At 38.4% G+C, this 18,685-nt stretch overlaps 1 protein-coding gene across 1 annotated transcript in view; it reads right to left on the bottom strand.

Annotated features, from left to right (window-relative positions):
• Window positions 1-12,665, bottom strand: part of LOC115894584 (phosphatidylinositol 3,4,5-trisphosphate 3-phosphatase TPTE2-like) — a 68,087-nt gene extending 55,422 nt beyond the window's left edge. Inside the window, exons 1-3 of the mRNA XM_030922246.1 lie at window positions 12,603-12,665; window positions 5,162-5,212; window positions 3,480-3,641 (exon numbers count right to left, since the gene is read on the bottom strand). The gene's annotated coding sequence lies outside the window, so the exon portion shown is untranslated. The remainder of the gene's footprint in view (window positions 1-3,479; window positions 3,642-5,161; window positions 5,213-12,602) is intronic.
• Window positions 12,666-18,685: the final 6,020 nt, after the last annotated feature.

The following is an 18,685-nucleotide window of genomic DNA, read 5'->3' as shown; positions in this document are numbered from 1 at the left end:
TCCCAAAGTACTGGGATTGCAGGTGTGAGCCACCTGCTCCCAGTCTTTCTTATTTTGATGCATCTTTGTCTGCTTTTGGTATCAGGGTAATACTGGCCTTGTGGAATGAGTTTGGAAGTATTCCCTCATCTTCTTCTGCTTTTTGGAATAGTTTAAGCAGGAGTGGTATTTGTTCTTCTTTAAATGTTTAGTAGAATTCAGCAGGGAAGCCATCGAGTCTCAGTATATATATTGGCTATATATGCTGGATGAATATATACTTAAAATTGTTATAGCCTCTTGCTGAATTGATCCCTTTATCATTATATAGTGACATTCTTTTTCTCTTCTTATCGTTTTTGTCTTGCAGTCTATTTTATCTGATACAAGGGTAGCTACTCCTGCTCTTTTTTGGTTTCTACTGGAATGGAATACATTTTTCCATTCCTTTATTTTCAGACTAATGGGAGATGAGTGTTTCTTATAGGCCACAGATCAATGGGTCTTGTGTTTTTTGTTTCGTTTTGTTTTTGTTTTTACTTTTATTTATTTATTTTTTTTTGAGGCGGAGTCTTGCTCCATTACCAGGCTGGAGTGCAGTGGCATGATCTCAGCTCATGCAACCTCCGTCTTCCGGGTTCAAGTGATTTTCCTGCCTCAGCCTCCTGAGTAGCTGCGACTACAGGTGTGCACCACCACGCCCACCTAATTTTTGTATTTTTAGTAGAGATGGGGTTTCACCATGTTGGCCAGGATTGTCTTCATCTCTTGACCCTGTGATCCACGTGCCTCAGCCCCCCAAAGTGCTGGGATTACAGGCGTGAGCCACCGTACCTGACCAGGTCTTGTTTTTTCATCCATTCAGCCATTCTGTCTTTTGATTAAAAAGTTTAATCTGCTGACATTCAATGTTATTATTGATAAGCAAGGACTTACTCTTGCCATTTTGTTAATTGTTTTCTGGTTGTTTTGTAGTCTGCTCTTCCTTCTTTCCTCCCTGTCTTCCATTAGTGAAGGTAATTTTCTCTGGTGATATAATTTAGTTTCATGTTTCTTATTTTTTGTGTATCCATTGTATTTTTTTGGTTTGAGGTTACCATGAGGCTTGCAAATACTATCTTATAACCCATTATTTTAAGCTTATAAAATAACACTGTTTGCATAAACAAAAAAGTAATAAGAAAACTAATACAAACTCTACAACTTAGTCTCATTTCTTTTTAACTATTTGTTATTTCGATTTATATCTTATTATAACATTTATGTCTTGAAAAGTTGTTGTAGTTAATGTTTTTGATTGGCTCATAGTTTAATCTCTCTACTTAGAATAAGAGTAATTTATACACCATAGTTACAGTGTTATAACATTCTGTATTTTTCTGTGTATTTACTATTACCAGTGAGGTTTAGACCTTCAGGTAGTTACTTATTGCTCATTAATGTCCTTGTCTTTCTGACTGAAGTACTCCCTTTAGCATTTCTTCTAGGACAGGTCTGGTGTTGATGAAATCCCTCAGCTTTTGCTTGTGTGGAAAAGTCTTTATATTTCTCCTTCACTTTGAAGGATATTTTCACTGAATATATTGTTCTAGACTAAATGTTTTGTTTCCCTCAGCATTTTCAATACGTCATGCCACTCTCTCCTGGCCTGAAACATTTCTGTTAAAAAGTCTGCTGCCAGCTGTATTGTAACTCCATTGTATATTATTGGTTTCTTTTCTCTTGCTGCTTTTAAGATCCTTTCTTTATCCTTGATCTTTGGGAGTTGATTATTAAATGCCTTGAGGTAGTCTTCTTTGAGTTAAATCTGCTTGGCATTTTATAACTTTCTTGTACTTGGATATTGATATCTTTCTGTAGGTTTGGGAAGTTCTGTTACCATCCCTTTGAATAAACTTTCTAAGCCCCCCCTCTCTCTACACCTCCTGTTTAAGGCCAATATCGCTTAGATTTGCCTTTTGGATGCTATTTTCTAGATTCTGTAGGCATGCTTCATTGTTTTTTATTCTTTCCTTTGTCTCCTCTATGTATTTTGAAATAGCCTGCCTTCAAGCTCATTAATTCTTTCTTCTGCTTCATCAATTCTGCTATTAAAAGACTCTAATACATTCTTCAGTATGCCAATTACATTCTTTGTTTCCAGAATTTCTGCTTGATAATTTTAAATTATTTCTATATCTTTGTTAAACGTATCTAACAGAATTATGACTTTTTTCTCTGTGTTATCTTAAATTTCTTTGAGTTTCCTCAACACAGCTGTTTTGATTTCTCTGTCTGAAAGGTCACATATCTGTTTCTCCAGGATTGGCCTCTAGTGTCTTACTGAGTTCATTTGGTGAGGTCATGTTTTCCTGGATAGTGTTGATGGTAGCAGATGTTCTTCGGTGTCTAGGCATTGAAGAGTTAGGTATTTATCATAGTTTTCACTGTCAGGGCTTGTTTGTACCTATCTTTCTGGGGAAGGCTTTCCAGATATTGGAAAGAACTTGGCTATTGTGATCTAAGTTGTATCTGCTTTAGGGGGCACCCCAAGCCTCCTAAACTCTGTAGTTCTTGCAGACTCATGTGGTACTGCCTTAATGGTCTTAGACAACATCAAAGGATAATTCTCTGGGTTACCAAAAAGAGAGTCTTGTTCTCTTCCCTTAATTTCTCCCAAACAAACAGAGTCTTCCTCTCTGTTCTGACTCACCGTGACACAAACACCCCTGTGGCCACCACTACTAAGACTGCATTAGGTCAGATGTGAAGCCAGCACAGCACTGAGTCTTGCCCAAAACCTGCTGTAACCACTCTCTAGCTATCGCATAAGTTTGCTGAAGCCCTGGGGCTCTACGATCATCACATGGTAAAAACAGCCAGGCCTGTGTCCTTCCCTTCAGGATGGCAAGTTCTCCCAGGCTCCGGGTGAGTCCAAAGGTGCTGGGAATCAGGGCTTAGATCAAAAACTTATCATTCTACCTGGTGTTTTATTGTGCTAGTGGCTGAGCTGGTTGAGCTGTCACTCAAACCACAAGATGCAGTCCTCCCCACTCTTTCCACCCCTCTCCAAAAGCAGAGGAGCATCAATCTATGGCTACCAAACTCAAACACAGGCCATGGGGGTACTGCCAGACTACCACCAAGGTTCTCCTAAGGCCCAAAGGCTTTTAAATCAGCTTGAGGTGAATCCTCTTGTTACTTTTTTTTTTGGAGGGAGGGGGACGGAGTCTCACCCTGTCACCCAGGCTGGAGTAAAATGGCACAATCTCGGCTCACTGCAACCTCCGCCTCCTGGGTTCAAACAATTCTCCTGCCTCAGCCTCCTGAGTAGCTGGGATTACAGGCTCCCGCCACCACACCCAGCTAATTTTCGTATTTTTAGTGGAGACAGGGTTTCACCATCTTGGCCAGGTTGGTCTCGAACTCCTGACCTCATGATCCACCAGCCTTGGCCTCCTAAAGCGCTTCTTAGAAAAGTACAAAATAGCTTTATGCATTATAAAAATAATCAAACTTACCCTTCTACAAATACTCGAAGAAGAACATCCATGAGAAAAAATAAGGCAATAGCTAGAGAAATAGAACGATACTCCAAAGGAATATAAACGTTGCTATCAGTGAAAATTAGGTCAGCAAAGATCAGAGCCACATCCAATAAGATCAGGAAAACTCCAAATATTCTACAGTAAATAAATAAATAAATAAATAAATAACAGCAAAGATAAAGGGGCTTGTGTCCCTACAGTTATACTATATTTAGGCCAATGATCAGGTACGAAAATGTTATTATTTAGTATTAAACTGCCCAGTGGCAGGAAAAACTGTAATGTTATAGAATCTCAGAAACATCACTGTTTTTATCCAATAGAAGCAGTTCTTAATAAATAAAATTCCCACCAAACCACTTCACAAGATGTCATCATGCCTTTTTATAGTAGAAACATCACACTAACACCACAAGAGAGAAAAGTAAAACTGAATAAAAATTACCTGTGTCTGTTTGTGAACTCTTCTTAAAATTTGAGAATTTCATAAGAAGTTTATACCCATTTCTCATAAAAAATAAAATCTTATTAATCTCGATAATTCTTAAGAATTTATTAATAAAAACCAAAGGAAAGCATGAGTAACATAAGTTCTTAAAAGACCAAGTTTTTTGTCAGTGACATTTTCAACAAGTACATGATTACATATTTATGGACGATTCTAGTACAGTGATGGGTACATGAGAAAGAATTCAATTCCATACGTATTTATAGTACTGAACTCTAAAGTACCTCCTGAAACTTGCTGTTACATATTCTAAATACATTCCCCATAAATTGTTTACATTATTTGCCTAATCTATGAAGATGAATTCATCTTCAAAGTACTTTTCAAAAAGTTGCAGCTCAAGTTAAAATATCATTAATTCCAAAGGAAACAATTATATTGTGTAAATCTATATCATATTGAATAAATCTATATCATAGTATGAAATCTTACTTTTATGTAGAGAAGAGTCTAAGTAAATTGTTTCCAGAATTAAAGAGTAATTCTGGATGTATAAGGTACTTAATAAAACACATTACTTATAATTATAGAATTTTAACACTCGATTTTCATTAACTTTACTTGTGCAGATGGAAGAAAAATAATATTAATATGTTACTATTAATCTTAGGCAAAAGCCATTTCTTTGCAAGTCTTAAAGTCGAGCTTAAACCAAACTTCCATGATAAATTAGTTTACATTAGATGAGGCACATAGCTACTTAGCAACTGATGAACAAGAAATGCTTTTTGGTTTTGTTTTTTATTTCAGTCTTTCTCATTGAAATATTAAGTATATATATATACATCTCGCTTTGTCACCCGGGCTGCAGTGCAATAGCGTGATCTCGGCTCACTGCAATCTCCGCCTCCCAGATTCAAGCGATTCTTCCACCTAGGCCTCCTGAGTAGCTGGGATTACAGGCACCCGCCATCATGCCCGGCTAATTTTTGTATTTTTAATAGAGACGGGGTTTCACCATGTTAGCCAGGCTGGTCTTGAACTCTTGATCTCAGGTGATCTGCCCATCTCGACCTCCCAGAGTGCTGGGTTTACAGGCGTGAGCTACTGCACCCGGCCAAGTCTCAGATATATTTAATACGTGGTGTTTTTTATGCATTAAGTCTCAGGTATAGTTAATACATGGTGTTTTCTATGTCTCACATACCCAATTGCAAAGGATGATACAATTGAATGAACAATTTTCTTAATCTTGTTGCTGCAAAAAGAAGCAAAAATAAAATTAATCAGATTTCTTCTAATCTATATCATAAATTTAACCAAAAAACAAAGGCCTTTATAAATACAATGTTAAAAGACAATTATTCAGAAGTTATATAACAAAATACTTTTTAACAAAAACTAAAATTTTATCCTTTCTGCTCCCTGAGTAGTCTACTTTCCTATCCAGAATATACGTGAATAAGACAGTAAACTTTGGATGTTTAGTAACGTTTCCATTGCATGCAAAGCCCCAACTCCAACTTTATGGCAATACTAAACTTAATCTTGTGGTCATCAATTCAAGGAATATAGCATGAAAACAGAAAAGAGTGGTAGAAGAGAACTGTATTTTAATGCCAGCCTGGGCAAGTCATCAAACTTTGGCCAGATCTCAGTTTCCACAGCAATAAAATAAGGTATTTCAAGGATGAGCATAGGGAGTAAATGATGCTCTTGTCATCTCTTTGAGACTAGACACCTAGTGAACAGATACACATTAGTGAGAGCTGCATTTGAGGTTGCATATGAACTGCAGAGGTAAGACATTTCAGTAAGATATACTTCAAAGGAGAAACACCCAAAAGACTGGGCTCCTTCCATTAATCCAAGAAAGGAGAACCTGCTTGATGGAGCCTCCAGTAATGCCTCATTTTACCTTATGGCTGAAGACAAGGTAGCTAATGAGGAACAATTTTTGTCCTTACTGAAGCCTCCTATTTTGGAGGCTCTTTAGGAGGAGAAGCCTCCAACATAGCAGGCATCAGTAGGTAAACCCTTCAGGAAGTTTCTGTCATACTGAAGCCTCCAACACAGGACTCAAATTTCACCGTGAGAGGCATGAATCCTAAAACAATGCTCCCAGTCTGTGCCTAAGACTGGAGAACAAACAGGACAGATACTGAGGAGAACTGGGGCACTGCCAAAATTGGCCTTTGACATGAACAGACATTTCTCAAAAGAAGACATACATGTGGCCAAGAAGCATACGAAAAATAGCTCAATATCACAGATTAGAGAAATGCAAATCAAAACCACATGAGATGCCATTTCATACCAGACAATAGTCAGAATGGCTCTTATTAAAGAGTCAAAAAATAACAGATGCTGGCTAGGTTGCAGAGAAAAGGGAACACTTATACAATGTTGGTGGAAGTGTGAATTAGATCAACCATTGTAAAAAGCAGTATGGCAATACCTCAAAGAGCTAAAAGCAGAACTACTATTTGACTGAGCAATCCCATTACCTAGTATATACCCAGAGGAATAGAAATCATTCTACTGTAAAGACATATGCATATGAATGTTCACTGCAGCACTATTTACAATAGTAAAGACATGGAATCAACAAAAGTACCCATCAATGACAGATTGGATAAAGAAAATGTGGTACATATACACCCTGGAATACTATGCAGCCATAAAAAAGAATGAGATCAGCCGGGCATGGTGGCTCATGCCTGTAATCCCAGCACTTTGGAAGGCTGAGGTGGGCAGATCACGAAGTCAGGAGATAGAGACCACCCTGGCTAACACAGTGAAACCCTGTCTCTACTAAAAATACAAAATAAATTAGCCGGGTGTGGTGGCAGGCACCTGTAGTCCCAGCGACACGGGAGCCTGAGGCAGGAGAATGGCATGAATGCGGGAGGCAGAGCTTGCAGTGAGCCGAGATTGTGCCACTGCACTCCAGCCTAGGTGACAGAGCGAGACTCTTGTCTCAAAAAAAAAAGAAAAAAAAAAAAAACAGAGAATGAGATCATGTCTTTTGTAGGAACATGGATGGAGCTAGAGGCAATTATCCTTAGCAAACTAGTGCAGAAAGTGAAAATCAAACACTGAATGTTCTCATCTGTAAGTGGTAGCTAAATTATAAGGATGTAAGAACACAAGGAGGGAAACAAACACTGGGGTCTACTGAAGCAGGGAGGGTAGGAGGAGAGAGACAAGCAAAAAAGATCACTATTTGGGTACTGAGCTTAATACCTGGGGGATGAAATAATATGTAAAACAAACCTCCCTGACATGTGTTTACCTATGTAACAAACTTTCACATGTACCTCCAAACCTAAAATAAAAGTTAAAAAAACAAAATTGGCCTTTGACGAATGATGTCAACTTGAGATAAAGGAAATCCCCAATCCTTCTAAACTTCCCCTCCTCCACCTGGACCCACCACCTCTACCCAGGCTTAGAAAGTTAAGGCTGATGTAGACAGAGGATCAATTGGCCAAAAGGGGTGAATTCTTTCCTGAAGTTGCCATTCTCTTACAAGAACCTCTGATCCCACACAGTCTACTGGATCTCTGGGTATCAAGGAAATGTCATCAATCTGAATTCACTTGACAATATGACCATACAGAACCAAGCCTGACAGATCATGAAGGCATGAAGGAGTGGCTTGGGTACTTGTAGCCCCTTCAATCTGTTTCAGTGTCCCCTGAAACTATACCAAGTAAATATACAATTGAGACTTTTTTGGTTTAAAAAGTGTATTATGTAAATGCAGCTTCAAGCAGTTACGTGCAGAGTTTGCAGGGAAATAGCTATGACTCAATAAATCCATATCCAGGAAAAGTACCGTTCACATTTGAGAGCAACAGACAGACACTGCAACATGCAACAACTCAAAGCATAGCCTCTATGTACCTTTCCTAAAAACAATTACTCAAAGTGCTTGAGTCAGCTGAGCAATGAATCAAAACGAAGAACACAGAAATAAGGAAGATGACTTACAGAGAAAAGATGGTAAATAATATAAACTCAGAAGTAAGTCGAAATAAATCTGTTAATGTAGCATAAAAATGTAGCACGTGAACATGTAAATAAATGATTGTAAAAGTAAAGACAATATAAAATTACCAATAATAGTATTGATTTAAATTTTCGGCATTATTACACTAGGATTCAAGGTTTGGAGAAAGATAGAAGTAAAGGCAGATTGCATTTCCTATCTTTACAAGTACAAGTCCAGTTTTATTCTCGATATTGATGGAGAAAAATGGTATAATTATGTTTTCTAAATATTTAAATGTAAACATTGATAGACTAGAAATGGGCTTCTGACTTGCATATCAGTAAGAAATGAAAGGGATAAAAACAAATCAATTACTAGCAAATTTAAAAAGAAAATATCAAAGTATTTTTCATCAAGAAAAAGTAAGATAATAAAGCCAAACATACCAGAAATCATAAACACAGACATATTACTCTCATCTTCCATATTGAGAAATACTCTCAGATAACTTTAAAATTAAAGGCAATACATGCTATACACAAGAGACAAAAACTAAATTGAAACGACAGTTTAAAAATAAAGAGATACAGGCTGGGTGCAGTGGCTCATGCCTGTAATCCCAGCACTTTGGGAGGCTGAGGCGAGTGGATCACGAGGTCAAGAGATCGAGACCATCCTAGCCGACATGGTGAAACCCGATCTCTACTAAAAATACCAAAAATTAGCTGGGCATGGTGGTGTACACCTGTAGTCCCAGCTATGCAGGAGGCTGAGTCAGAAGAATGGCTTGAAGCCAGGAGGTGGAGGTTGCAGTGAGCCGAGATCATGCCAGTGCACTCCAGCCTGGTCCACAGAGTCAGACTCCGTCTCAGAAACAAAAAAGAGAAAAAGATACTGAGATACTAAACTGAAAACACTGAAAGTTCCAATATTAATATCAAGGTTGAATTCAAAGCACAAATATTAACTATGACCATGACTTATTTTTTATCAATAGAAGGTGGAAGCTACATGACACTTGTTGCGGGAAGTCAGGGACCCCGAACGGAGGTACCAGCTGAAGCCGCGGCAGAAGAACATAAATTGTGAAGATTTCATGGACATTTATTAGTTCCCCAAATTAGTACTTTTATAATTTCTTATACCTGTCTTTACTGTAATCTCTGAACATAAATTGTGAAGACTTCATGGACACTTATTACTTCCCCAATCAACACTCTTGTGTTTTCCTATGCCTGTCTTTAATCTCTTAATCCTGTCATCTTCTTCATAAACTGAGGAGGATGAATGTCGCCTCAGGACCCTGTGATTGTGTCAACTGCACAAATTGTTTGTAGAGCATGTGTGTTTGAGCAATATGAAATCTGGGCATCTTTAAAAAAGAACAGTACAACAGCAATGTTCAGGGAACAAGAGAGGTAACTTTGAACTGGCCGCTGGTGAGCTACATGAAACAGCTATATTTCTCCTCTTTCAAAAGCAAATAGGAGAAATATCGCTGAATTCTTTTTCTCAGCAAAGAACACCCCTGAGAAGGAGAATGCACCCTGAAGGTAGCCTTATAGATGGCCCCCTTTAAGGTGTGCCATCTTTTGTGGTTGAAGCCCAAGGGATGAAATAAGCCCCAGTCTCCTGTAGTGCTCCCAGGCTTATTAGGAGGCGGAAAATTCCTGCCTAATAAATTTTAGGTCAGATTGTCTGCTCTCAAACCCTGTTTCCTGATAAGATGTTATCAACGAAAACGTGCGCCCAAAACTTCATTAGCAATTTTAATTTCACCTCATTCGGTAGTCCTGTCATCCCGCCCTGCCTCCATTTGCTTTGTGATATTTTATTACCTTGTGAAGTATGTGATCTCTGTGACCCACACCCTATTAGTGCACTCCCTCCCCTTTTGAAAATCGCTAATAAAAACTTGCTGGTTTTACGGCTTGGGAAACATCACGGATCCTGCCGACATGTGATGTCTCCCCCGACACCCAGCTTTAAATTTCTCTCTCTTGTACTCTTTCCCTTTATTTCTGAACCCAGCCGAGACACTTAGGAAATAGAAAAGAACCCATGTTAAACATTGGGAGCAGGTTCTCCCGATAGACACTAACAAGACCATTTTTAAGGAAACGGGATTTGTATTGAGGGCAGGTGCTATCTCTCCCACAGGACACATTTGTCTCTGGTACAGACTGGCAGTATGGAGATGGCCATGATGCAAAACACTGAAAACACTGTACTGACTCTCTGGTCTTCCTGCTCTCACTCTAGATCACTAAAACAGGGTAAGGACAATACAGGGGGATGATATTTTGATGCTGTGAAAACTATTCGTCACACAGGAGAAAAGTAAATTTCTACACGTTGTGCCTTAAGACAAAGTAAATTCAGGGCAGCTATTTTATTTAAATAAAGAAAATAAATTCAAAACAGAAATCTTGGTGAATATATTTAAAATCTTGGAGTAGAGAAGGTCATAGTTAATATTTGTGCTTTGAATTCAACTTTGAATTTTTTTTTCTGAGAATAACATTAAAGGCATAAATCACAAAGAAAAGTACAGGTACATTGGATTATATGAAGATTAAACACTTTTATATAGTGAAAAGCAAGACAACCTAGGAGAAATTACTTATATTACATAAAATAGAAAAAGGATCAACAGATTTAACTTTTTAGTCTGAAGACAGAAAAGCACCCCAATTTTAATTGGGCAAAGGTAGTTTGGAAATGATGAAATAGTAACTGAAAAAAGCATAAATGAAAGTATGTCAAGGAATGTACATTAGAACAAACATATTTACTAATATCAAAGAAATCAATGATGGCTAGCATTAAGTATTGGAGGGGAGAAATGTACACTTTTGCATCTTGATGTTCAAGTACATATCAATATCAATAGCGTCACAATCATTCCCTTTGACACAGGATTTCCACTTCTGAGAATTTGCAATAAACAAATAACCAACAATATGCAAAGATTTAGCTTCAAATGTATTCATTTTTTGTAACAGTAAAAACTTGTAAAAAACTTAATGGTTCAGCAATATCTGACTATTAAATGAATTATAACACATCTACACCACGTAGTATTACATAACTATTACAAATAATGTTGTAAGTGCACATGAATATACATTAAAAAGAAAACATAGACATGATGCCATTAAGTAATAAGGTTATTACAAAAGAATATAAGTATGGTCTTGTATCTGTAAACATAAAAATGTATAGGCTTAAAGAACTTAGAAGTTCATGTATCAAAGTTTAAGAATGACTGAATGTGGGTAGATTTGTTGACTGTATTTTCTGATTTTCCTTTCATAAACTCTTATGTTATTTTCAGTTTTTGGCACAAAACCTATTTACAGAGCTACAGAGTTTTCAAAGTGTTTTTGCATGTTATTTTAGTTTTATTACTAATTTTTTACAATACAATATCCACTACATAGAAAGCATTATAACCAGTTTACATCTGAATAATCTAAAAGTTAAACAGGTTTAGTGACTTGCTGAGTATCAGGTGAATGAATACATGATGTCAAAGCCAAGCACTGATTCCAGCTTTTACTATAAATCTAAGATCATCCCCTGGTATGAAACACCAGTGTTTCTCACAGGGACTACTGCCAATTCCTCCTATGTCTATGCAATGAGACTTTGTAACTTAACCATAAAACAAAACAAAAACTTGCTTTATTTTGTTTGGAGTGGGGAAAGAAAAATGAAATGCTTGCCTTGCTCAGTCTGTCTAATTTTCCCTCAGCCCTGGGCAGCTCCATTACAGAAAATGTATAGCTAGTATGCAGACACACAGTTTAATTAAGTGGTGCCGTGAATTCTTCATTGATGGCCCATGATAAAAATTTCTAGAAAATGAAAACTCAGGGTAATTTGAAGAACTATTTGTATTTGCCCTCTGTTTCCCATGTAATCTTTGTTTAGACACCAACAGCTTACAACCATGATGAGTTAACTTCCTCTATGGCAGTACTTCCTCTTCAACATTGACACAAGCTGGTGAATGGTTACACAACTGGGCAAGAAAGAAGCAGAAGAAAAATCTCCTGAATATGTCTGCAGTTCAGACACAAGCCAGTTTAAGAATGTATTGTTTCATTACAGTGAGTGCATGGTAAAATGCCTTCAGGTCAGTGCAATAGGAAGTACTCAGTACTCTAGTGAGATTAGAAACAGAGAAGAATAAAATCCCAATGAGCATAAAGAGGTCTTTAGTCTGCAAAACATGTTTGCTTTTGCTATTAATACCATTTGCTCATAGGTGAAATCTACAAAACTGGGAATCACACATGATTCAGTAAAAATGAGAAAGGTTCACTATTGATGAGTAAGTAGAATTCTGCATTCCTGTTTTCTTTTAAAATAAAAAAAACTTCTCATGAAGTTAATTTCTTCTAAGGATACTTTTTACATTTTCAAGCTAGAAGAACATTTATTCCTGAATGGATGGATTTTTTTTTTCAAAATAATACTTGTCTAAGTATTCAATTGGAATAAATATGGTGTACTCTCCCACCCATACATTTTGATATCCTTCCGTAGTTTCCCTTTTTCCTTCTTGCCTCAGCTTAAGCCCTGTTTAACTAAAGAAAAGAGATCCATCAATGGCTCCCTCCTTTCAGACTTCAAACTGACTTACTCATATGAAGCGACATATTCAGCATTTTCATAATCTTCAAACCTGGAAAGTCGTTCTGACACACTTTAGCCACCAAAAAAATGCAAAAATATATCATTAGATATTTGCTACACAAAACAGTGATGAAGAATTTATTTGAATAACAAGAATTCCATGAATCTAAAGGATATAGTAAACATGACTTAGCTCACTGGAAGACCTAACATTTAAGAAAGAAAATTACAATCATTACCCAGAAACTCTGTTCTCATGGATACTCCCAACACTGAATTTTGCATATTTTTCTCTTCTTTTCTCTCTCTGTCTCTTTCTATACATGTATATAAAGATATATAAAAGAATACATATAGTTATATACATAAATGTGTATAGACATATCGCAAAGACATTGTGGGTTTCATTCTAGACCACTGCAGTAAAGCAAAAACTGCATCAAGTGACTCATACAAATGTTTTAGTTTCCCTATGCGTATAAAAGTTATGATTATACTACACTGTGTAGTCTGTTAAGTGTGCAATGGCATTATGTCTAAAAAAATTATGTACATACCTTAATGTAAAACTACTTTATTGGTTTAAAATATGCTAATGATCACCTGAGCCTTTAGCAAATCATAGTCTTTTTGCTGGTGGAGGGCATTGCCTCCATGTTGATGGCTGCTGACAGATCAGAGTCATGGTTGCCAATGGTTGGGGTGGCTGAGGCAATTTCTTAAAATAAGACAACAACGAACTTCACTGTATCAAATGACTCTTCCTTTCACAAGTGATTTCTCTGTAACATGTGTTGCCATTTGATAGCATTTTACCCACAGTAGAACTGTTTTCAAAATTGAAGTGAATCCTCTCAAATCCTACCACTACTTTATCAACCATACTTTATTTATATAGAATGAGTTAGGAAGACTTTCCTCAGCTGTAATTTTTTCAATAGTGTAAGAATTGATATTAGTTTATTTTTTAAAGTAAGTAGAATTAAGCGGTGAAGTCATCAGATCCTGGACTTGGTTGAAAGTCTTTTTGTTACTGATTCAATCTCATTACTTCTTTTTGGTCTGTTCAGGTTTTTGAATTTCTTCTTGGTTTAGTCTCAGTAGGTTGTATGGGTCGAGGATTTTATGCACTTCCTCTAGGTTTTCAAATTTATTGTAGAGTTGTTCATAACAGTGTCTAATAATCCTTTTTATTTCTGTCATATCTGTTGTGAGGTCTCTTTTCTTGTTTCTGATTTTATTTATATGGGTCTTCTCTTTTTCTTAGTCTAGCTGACGGTTTGTTGATATTTTTAAACCTGCTTTTTCTTGTTAACCTTTTGTAAATCTTGCCTCAATTTTTATTTCTGTTTGATCTTTATTATTCATTTCCTTTTAATAATTTGGGATTTGGTTTGTTCTTACCATAGTAGTTTCTTGAGGTAGAATTGTTAGGTAGTTTATTGGAAATTTTTCTAGTTTTTTGATCCAGGGGTTTATTGCTATGAACATGCTTCCTAACCTTCAAAGTTATTATTGGTAGGTGAGGAGTTACTTCTGACATTTTATTGTTTTCTGGTTGTTTTGTATATGTTTTATTCCTTTCTGCCTCTCTGTTTACTTTTGTAGTTGGGTAGTTGTCTGTACTGATAAGGTTTCATCCCTTTCTCTTTCTCTTTTATGTATTGACTCTACCAGCGACGTTTAAAGTTTTACATGTTTTTATGATGGTGGTTATCATCTTTTTACTTCCGGAAGTAAGACTCCCTTGGGCATTTCTTGTAAGGCTGGTCTAGTGGTGATGAATTATCTTGGTTTTTGTTTATCTGTGACAGATTTTATGTCTTCTTCATTTGTAAAGGATAGCTGCACTGGGTATAATATTCTCAGGTTGAAAGATTTATTTTTTCTTTCAGAACTTTGAATATATCATCCCATTCTTTTCCAGTCTAAGGTTTCTGCAGGGAAATCAGCTGTTTGTCTAATGAGAATTCCATTGTAAGTGTTTTCCTGCTTTTCTCTTGCTATCTTAAAAAATCTTTGTCACAGCTGTTTGCCTGCTTGGAAGCATGCACTCCAGAAGTGGCCTGAAGGGCTCTTTCCCATGCCTGCTATGTGGGTACACAGCTGCTCATCTGCCCTGAGGCCAGTCTGCTGGGGGAAACCCATGGGCCAAATATAGAGCTGCATGGCTCCTACGCTGGACTGAAGGCATCTTTGGCAGGGCTGGCCAACAGGGGGTGTTTCTCAGGCCTGGGATACAGTCAAATAACTTCTCAGCTGTCCTGGAAGTGTGTCTGCTGGGGGTGGTCCATAGGGCTATTCTAGCTCAGGATGTGGGCACACTGCTGCTCAGCTGGCTGGGTGGTGCCTGCCAGGGGAAGCCCAGGGGGCTGCTTCTATGACCTAGGATGTGGGCACAAGGCTGCTCAGCTGGCCTAGGGGCATGTCTTCTGGGAGTAGCCCATGGGGCTCTTTCTCAGGTCCAGGACATGGGCATTCATGGCTGATTGGCTGGTCTGGAGGTGCATCTGCTGGGAATGGGTACAGGAATGTTTCTCAGGCTCGTGAAAGGTTGCACAACTGCTTAGTTGGCCTGGGAGTATTTCTGTGGGGGGTGACCTACAGGGCTGTTCCTCAAACTGGGACATAGGTGTCTGGCTGCTTAGTTGGCCTGAGGGTATGCTGGCCACAGTAAGCTTCCAGGGTTGTTTCTCAGCCCTGAGACTCAGGCACACACAGCTACTTGTTTCTCAGGTCTGAGACACAGGTTCAAGGCCTACTCAGTGGTGCGCCTGCTGGGGGCAGCCTGTGGGACTGTTTCTCAGGCCCTTATTAAAGGCAGAGGGCTGCTGGGCAGGTCAGGAGCATGCCTGTGGTGGATGAGGCCTGCAGGGCTGTTTCTCAGGTCCTGAGCATGGACTCATAGTCACCCTATTGACCCTGGAGTATATCAGCTGCTCAGAGGCTTAGGGGACTCTCCCACTTGAGAGAGGGCTTGTAGTGGTTTGGCTAGCTCAAGGGTGAGTTCACCCTGGATGGGACTGCAGATTATTCCTCTGTCTGAAAGTGTAGTGGTGGAGGTTGATTTCCCTGCTCTTCAGGACTTGAGTTACCGCCAATCCTGGGACCAACCTCCACACAGCTGGGGTTGTGGCTTTAACCCACCCATGTGGGTCTGGTATACTGAAGGTAAAGCTCCAGTGCTGGAGAGGCACAGTGGCTACTGGCCCCCAGAGGAGGGCACACTCAAGAGATGACTCTGGTCTCAAGTTGGTGATGTGTTGCTGCAGCTTAGGTCTCTGGGGGTGGGAAGCCTTCACCTTGTACTCCTAGTCCAGGACATGCAACTGTGTAAATTCTTGGCAGTACTCCACACTGGCCTCAGGGCTTGAAAATACTGTGAGATTTTCCTTAAGACTCTGTGTTTGTGATGGCAGTGGGGCTGGTGGGGATCTTCTCCTTACCTTCACCCTGCAATGAGAAGTCCTTCCTGTCTCTGGGCCAATTCAACCCAGGTGGGGGAGAAGGGCTGCAAAGGCTGAGTGCTTCCATGTTGTGGGGGGGGGGGGGGTCTTCCAGTCATCACAGGTGTGTCTCCACCCCTTTGCTGCACTCCAGGACTATCCCTTTGATACTCTAATCAGACCTTAGATGCGTATTTGTTGCGTAGGTTTTTTCTTGTTGGGGAGATGAGCATAAGGACATCTCTAGTCACCCATCTTGCCTCATTTAGCATAATTCGTAAGAGCCCTAGGATTTCATATCAGAAAAATAAGTCTAGGAAGACATGTGGAGTCTTGCTACATTCATTTTTAATGCTTTAGCTATTACGCCATTGAACTAAAAAGAGTAATATGTGGTAGAGTCATTAATATATGGAGAGAAAGAAGAGAGGGAGATATTGAGATTGGTAAGATTCACTCACAAATGAAGTAATAAAGAACTGCACTTAAATGTTGATTCACTAGACTGTTTGTTAAGGCCCAAGAGCTTTTTTACATGATATAAGGCTTTCTTTTAGGGAAAAAAATGATAGATGAATACTAGGTTCCAAATAATTAATTGGCATATACATTTTCAGAGTTCAACCAGTTTATAAATGTAGTAGAGCAATTGTACATAACTTCAACCAGAAAAGTAAGTCTCTGAAGTCGCTTGATCTGGCATGGACATTTTTAATCCTTAGCACTGGCCCAGATAAAATGACATCAGTAGTCTTTCACCACTTTGATATATCTGATATAAGTCACCTTTCAATGGTGGTGTCATTGAAGACAACTAATGTTATTAATCTAGGTCATTGCTAAAGGATATATCTACACACACACACACACGTGACTATATGTGTGTGTATAAATAGGTATCTCCTTTATATATACATATAGTATTATATAGATACCTACATACATGTATGTGTGTATATGTATGAACATACCTATATATATATATGTGTTATATGTGCATATATATACATATCTTTATGTATGTACATATATGTATCTATATAGATATATTCTATAGCACTGACCCCAATTAATAACATTAGTAGTCTTTTTAATATATATACTTTAGCATATAGACATGCATGTATATATTGTTTAGCATGTATGTATACAGATATATATGTACACATATGTGTATGTGTATACATGTATACCTTATTGTGCTTTATTGCCCCTCAGATACTACTTTTTTATAAACTGAAGGTTTGCAGCAACCTTGCATTGTGCAAGTCTCTTGGTTTCATTTTTCTAACAGCATGTGCTCACTTTGTGTCTCTGTGTCACATTCGGGAATTCTTGCAATATCTTAAACTTTTTTTATTTTTGAGACAGACTCTCACTCTGACACCCAGGCTGGCATGTGGTGGTGCGATCTCAGCTCACTGCAACCTCTGCCTCCCAGGTTCAAGCAATTCTCCTGCCTGAGCCTCCTGAGTAGCTGGGATTACAGGCGCCCGCCAGCACGCCCAGCTAATTTTTATATTCTTAGTAGAGACGGAGTTTCACCATGTTCATCAGGCTGGTCTCAAACTCCTGACCTTGTGATCCGCCCACCTTGGCCTCCCAAACTGCTGGGATTACAGGTGTGAGCCACCGTGCCCAGCCTATTTTAAACTTTCTTGTTTAACCATCTGTTATGATCTGTGATCAGTGATCTTTGATGTTACTATTGTAAGTCTTTGGGGTCAACATGAACATGAACCATGCCCTATAGGGCAACTACCTTAATCAATGTCATGTGTTTTTTGACTGCTCCACAGAGGAGACATCCCCCACCTCTCTCCCTCTTCTTGGGCCTCCTTATTTCCTGAGATACAACAATATTGAAAGTAGATCATTTAATAAGTCTATGAGGGTTTCTAAGTGTCCCTAATGAAAGGAAGAGTCACAAGCCTCTCGCTGCAAACTAAAAGCTCAAAATGATTGTGAGGAAGGCTAGACTTCTGCACCAGTCAGACAAGTTGTGAATGCAATATATAAATATATATACATACATATATGTATATATGTGTGTATATATGTGTATATGTGTATATATGTATATATATGTTTATATATAATCTTGAAGAAAATTAAGATTGCTACTCCATACAAATGATGAGGAAGCACAACAGTCTGATTGCTAATATGGAGAAGGTTTTAGTGGTCTGGATAGAAGATCAAACCAGCCATAGCATTTCCTTAAGCCAAAGCCTACTCCAGGACAAGGCCCTCTCTCTCTACAATTCAGTGATGGCTGAGAGAGGTAATTAAGTTGCAGAAGAAAAGCTTGAAGCTAACAGGTTGGTTCATGAGGTTTAAGAAAAAAAGCCATCTCCATAACATAAAAGTGCAAGGTGAAACAGCAAGTGCTGTTATCCAGCAGCAGCAAGTTATCCAGAAGATGTAGCTGAGACAGCTGATGAAGGTGGCCACACTAAACAACAGATTTTCAGTGTAGACAAGATAGCCTGTTATTGGAAGAAGATGCCATCTAGGACTTTTACATTTAGAGAGGAGAAGTCAATGCATGGTTTCAAAGCTTCAAAGCACAGGCCGATTCTCTTTTAGGGGCTAATGAAACTGGTGACTTTAAGTTGAGGCCAATGATCATTGAGTGTTCTGA

Source organism: Rhinopithecus roxellana, chromosome 18 (assembly GCF_007565055.1).
Source record: "Rhinopithecus roxellana isolate Shanxi Qingling chromosome 18, ASM756505v1, whole genome shotgun sequence".
Lineage (NCBI taxonomy): Eukaryota > Metazoa > Chordata > Mammalia > Primates > Cercopithecidae > Rhinopithecus > Rhinopithecus roxellana.
Note: the sequence above shows the minus strand (reverse complement) of the source record. Positions and strands in the feature narration are given on the sequence as shown.